Source organism: Schistocerca piceifrons, unplaced genomic scaffold (assembly GCF_021461385.2).
Source record: "Schistocerca piceifrons isolate TAMUIC-IGC-003096 unplaced genomic scaffold, iqSchPice1.1 HiC_scaffold_2341, whole genome shotgun sequence".
Lineage (NCBI taxonomy): Eukaryota > Metazoa > Arthropoda > Insecta > Orthoptera > Acrididae > Schistocerca > Schistocerca piceifrons.
The window spans coordinates 2,932,481-2,938,480 of NW_025728275.1; positions in this window are offsets into that span (position 1 = coordinate 2,932,481).

Genomic DNA, 6,000 nt, shown 5'->3' on the forward strand with positions numbered 1-6,000 from the left:
TATTGGGATACGACTATCACCTTTCCGATGCACTATTCCTGCTGTACTGATTCCGTCACTCCCTCACATTGGCGAATTAACACAGATATTGCGTCGCTATGAAATACCATGGTTTCATGACTTCTCCTTCTAAACCGAGTAACGTTTCTATGGAAACGACAGGATTTTCATTTGGGATACGACTATCTCCTTTCCGGTGCACTATTGGTTCATTGCTGCATCCCTCGCTCGATTACATTGACGAATACGCACAGAAATTGCGTCGCTATTAAATACTATTGGTTCTATGACATCTCCTTCTAAATCAAGTAACGTTTCTATGGAAACGTAAGGATTTTCTTTTGGGATACGAGTATACCCTTTCCGATGCACTAATGCTTCTTTACTGCATCCCTCGCTCCCTCACATTGACGAATTAACACAGAAATAGCGTCGCTATGAAATACTATGTGTTCGATGTCTTCGCGTTTTTAATTCTTGTAACGTTTCTATGGAAACGACAGGATTTTCTTTTGGGATACAAGTATCCCCTTTTCGATGCACTATTCCTTCTTTACTGCATCCCTCACTCCCTCAAAATGACAAATTAACACAGAAATTGCGTCGCTATGAAATTCTATTGGTTCTATGACATCCCCTTATAAATCGATTAACGTTTCTATGGAAACAAAAGAATTTTCTTTTGGGATACGATTATCTCCTTTCCGATGAACTATTCCTTCTTTACAGCAACTCTCGCTCCCTCACATTGACAAATTAACACAGAAATTGCGTCGCTATGTAATTCTAAGTGCTCAATGTCTTCTCCTTCTAAATCGAGTAACGTTTCTATAGAGACGACAGGATTTTTTTTGGGATACGACTATCTCCTTTCCGATGCACTGTTCCTTCTTTACTGCTTCCCTCGCTCTCTCACATTGACGAATTAACGCAGAAATTGCGTCGCTATGACATACTATGGGTTCTATGACTTCTCCTTCTACTTCGAGTAACGTTTCAATGGAAACGACAGGATTTTCTTTTGGTATACGAGTATCTCTTTTCCGATGCACTATTCCTTCTTTACTGCATCCCTCGCTCCCTCACATTGACAAATTAACACAGAAATTGCGTCGCAATGAAATACTAGGGGTTGTATGACTTCTCCTTCTAAATCGAGTAACGTCTCTATGGAAACGACAGAATTTTCTTTTGGGATACGAGGATCTCCTTTCCGATGCACTTTTCCATCTATACTGCATCTCTGGCTCCCTCACATTGACGAATTTTCACAGAAATTGCGTCGGTATGGAATTTAATGGGTTCAATGACTTCTCCATCTAAATCGAGTAACGTTTCTATGGAAACGACAGAATTTTCTTTTGCGATACGACTATCTCCTTTCCGATGCACTATTCCATCTTTACTGCATCCCTCGCTCCCTCACATTAACAAATTAACGCTGAAATTGCGTCGCTATGAAATTGTATGTGTTCTATGACTTCTCCCTCTAAATCGAGCGACGTTTCTATGGAAACGTCAGGATTTTCTTTTGGGATACGAGTATCTCCTTTCCGATGCACTATTCCTTCTTTACTGCATCCCTCGCTCATTCAAATTGACAAATTATCTCAGGAATAGCTTCGCTATGAAATACTATTGGTTCTATGACATCCCCTTCCAAGTCGAGTAACGCTTTTATGGAAACAACAGGATTTTCTTTTTGGATACGAGTATCTCCTTTCCGATGCACTATTCCTTCTTTACTGCATCCCTCGCTGCCTCACATTGACGACTTAACACAGAAATTGCGTCGCTATGAAATACTATGTGTTCCATGACTTCTACTTCTAAATCTAGTATTGTTTCTATGGAAACGAGAGGATTATCTTTTGGGACACGAGTATCTCCTTTCCGATGCACTATTAGCTCTTTACTGCATCCCTCGCTCCCTAACATTGACGAATTGACACAGAAATGGCGTCGCTATGGAGTACTATGTGATCTATGACTTCTCCTGCTAAATCGAGTACCGTTTCTATGGAAACGTCAGGATTTTCTTTTCGGATACGAATATCTCCTATCCGATGCATTACTCCTTCTTTACTGCATCCCTGGCTCCCTCACATTGACGAATTATCACAGATATTGCGTCGCTATGCAATACTACGTGATCAATGACTTCTCCTTCTAAATCGAGTAACGTTTCTATGAAAACGACAGGATTTTCTTTTGGTATACGAATATCTCCTTTACGATGCACTATTTCTTCTTTACTGCATTCCTCGCTCCCTCACATTGACGAATTAACACAGATATTGCGTCGCTATAAAAAGCTATGGGTTCTATGACTTCTCTTTCTAATTCGAGTAACGATTCTATTGAAACGACAGGAATTTCTTTTGGGATACGAGTATCTCCTTTCCGATGCACTATTCTTCCTTTACTGCATCCCTTGCTCCCTCACATTGACGAATTAACAATGAAATAGCGTCGCTATGAAATACTATGGGTTCTATGACTTCTCCTTCTTAATCGAGTAACGTTTCCATGGAAACGACAGGATTTTCTTTTGGGATACAAGTATCCCCTTTCCGATGCACTATTCCTTCTTTACTGCATCCCTCGCTCCCTCAAAATGACAAATTAACACAGAAATTGCGTCGCTATGAAATTCTCTTGGTTCTATGACATCCCCTTATAAATCGATTAACGTTTCTATGGAAACAAAAGGATTTTCTTTTGGGATACGAGTATCTCATTTCCGATGCACTATTTTTTCTTTACAGCATCCCTCGCTCCCTCACATTGACAAATTAACACAGAAATTGCGTCGCTATGTAATTCTATGTGCTCAATGTCTTCTCCTTCTAAATCGAGTAACGTTTCTATAGAGACGACAGGATTTTTTTTGGGATACGACTATCTCCTTTCCGATGCACTGTTCCTTCTTTACTGCTTCCCTCGCTCCCTCACATTGACGAATTAACGCAGAAATTGCGTCGCTATGACATACTATGGGTTCTATGACTTCTCCTTCTACTTCGAGTAACGTTTCTATGGAAACGACAGGATTTTCTTTTGGTATACGAGTATCTCCTTTCCGATGCACTATTCCTTCTTTACTGCATCCCTCGCTCCCTCACATTGACAAATTAACACAGAAATTGCGTCGCTATGAAATACTAGGGGTTCTAAGACTTCTCTTTCTAAATCGAGTAACGTCTCTATGGAAACGACAGAATTGTCTTTTGGGATACGAGTATCTCCTTTCCGATGCACTATTCCTTCTGTTCTGCATCCCTCGCTCCCTCACATTGACGAATAAGCACAGACATTGTGTCGCTATGAATTACTATGGGTACTATAACTTCTCCTTCTAAATCGAGTAACGTTTCTATGGAAAATACAGGATTTTCTTTTGGGATACGCATTTCTCCTTTCCGATGCACTATTCCTTTATTACTGTATCTCTGGGCTCCTCACATTGACGAATCAACACGGAAATTGCGACGCTATGGAATACTATGAGTTCTATGACTTCTCCTTCTAAATCGAGTTACGTTACTATGGAAGCGACAGGATTTGCTTTTGGGATACGAGTATCTCTTTTACGATGCACTATTCCTTCTTTACTGCATCCCTCGCTCCCTCACATAGACGAATTAACACAGAATTTGCGTCGCTATGATTTACTATGGGTTCTATAACTTCTCCTTCTATATCGAGTAACCTTTCTGTGGAAACGACAGGATGTTCTTTTGAAATACGAGTATCTCCTTTCCGATGCACTATTCCATCCGTACTGCATCCCTCGATCCCTCACATTGACGATTTATCACAGAAATTGCGTCGCTATGGAATACTATGGGTTCAATGATTTCTCTTTCTAAATCGAGTAACATTTCTACGGAAACGAAAGGTTTTTCTTTTGGGGTCCGAGTATTTCCTTTCCCATGCACTATTCCTTCTTTACTGCTTCCCTCGCTCTCGCACAATTACGATTTAACACAGAAATTGCGTCGCCATGAAATACTATGTGTTCTATAACTTCTCCTTCTAAATCGAGTAACGTTACCACGGAAACGACAGGATTTTCTTTTGGGATACGAGTATCTCCTTTCCAATGCACTATTCCTACTTTACTGCATCCCTCGCTCCCTAACATTGACGAATTAACACAGAAATGGCGTCGCTATGGAGTACTATGTGATCTATGACTTCTCCAGCTAAATCGAGTACCGTTTCTATGGAAACGTCAGGATTTTCTTTTCGGATACGAATATCTCATATCCGATGCATTACTCCTTCTTTACTGCATCCCTGGCTCCCTCACATTGACGAATTATCACAGATATTGCGTCGCTATGCAATACTACGTGATCAATGACTTCTCCTTCTAAATCGAGTAACGTTTCTATGAAAACGAGAGGATTTTCTTTTGGTATACGAGTATCTCCTTTACGATGCACTATTTCTTCTTTACTGCATCCCTCGCTCCCTCACATTGACGAATTAACACAGATATTGCGTCGCTATAAAAAGCTATGGGTTCTATGACTTCTCCTTCTAAATCGAGTAACGATTCTATTGAAACGACAGGAATTTCTTTTGGGATACGAGTATCTCCTTTCCGATGCACTATTCTTCCTTTACTGCAACCCTTGCTCCCTCACATTGACGAATTAACAATGAAATAACGTCGCTATGAAATACTATGGGTTCTATGACTTCTCCTTGTTAATCGAGTAACGTTTCTACGGAAACGACAGGATTTTCTTTTGGGATACGAGTATCTCCTTACCGATGTACTATTCCTTCTTTACTGCATCCCATCGTTCCCGCACATTGAGGAATAAGCACAGAAATTGCGTCGCTAAGAAATACTATTGGTTCTATGGATTCTCCTTCTAAATCGAGTAACGTTTCTATGGAAACGACAGGATTTTCTTTTGTGATACGAGCATCTCCTTTCCGATGCACTATTCCTTCTTTACTGCATCCCTCGCTCCCTCACATTGACGAATCAACAATGAAATTGTGGCGCTATGAAATACTATGGGATCTATTTCTTATCCTTCAAAATCGAGTAACGTTTATACGGAATCGTCAGAATTTTCTTTTGGGAAACGAGTTTCTCCTTTCCGATGCACTATTGCTTTTGTACTGCATCCCTCGCTCCCTCACATTTGCGAATTAACACAGAAATTGCGTCGCTATGAAATACTATGGGAGCTAAGACTTCTCCTTCTAAATCGAGTAACGTTTCTATTGAAACGACAGGATTTTCTTTTGGGGTACGAGTATCGCCTTTCCGATGCACTTTTCCATCTTTACTGCATATCTGGCTCACTCAAAATGACAAATTAACCCAGAAATTGCGCCGCTATGTAATTCTATGTGCTCAATGTCTTCTCCTTCTAAATCGAGTAACGTTTCTGTAGAAACGACAGGATTTTCTTTTGGGATACGACTATCTCCTTTCCGATGCACTGCTCCTTCTTTACTGCTTCCCTCGCTCCCTCACATTGGCGAATTAACGCAGAAATTGTGTCGCTATGAATTACTATGGGTTCTATGACTTCTCCTTCTACTTCGAGTAACGTTTCTATGGAAACGACAGGATTTTCTATTGGTATACGCGTGTCTCCTTTCCGATGCACTATTCCTTCTTTACTGCATCCCTCGCTCCCTCTTATTGACAAATTAACACAGAAATTGCGTCGTTATGAAATACTAGGAGTTCTATGACTTCTCCTTCTAAATCGAGTAACGTTTCTATGGAAACGACAGAATTGTCTTTTGGGATACGAGTATCTCCTTTCCGATGCACTATTCCTTCTGTTCTGCATCCCTCGCTTCCTCACATTGGCGAATTAACACAGAAATTGCGTCGCTATGAAATACTATGGGTGCTATGTCCTCTCCGTCTAAATCGAGTAACGTTTCTATTGAAACGACAGGATTTTCTTTTGGGATACGACTATCTCCTTTCTGATGCACTATTCCATCTTTACTGCA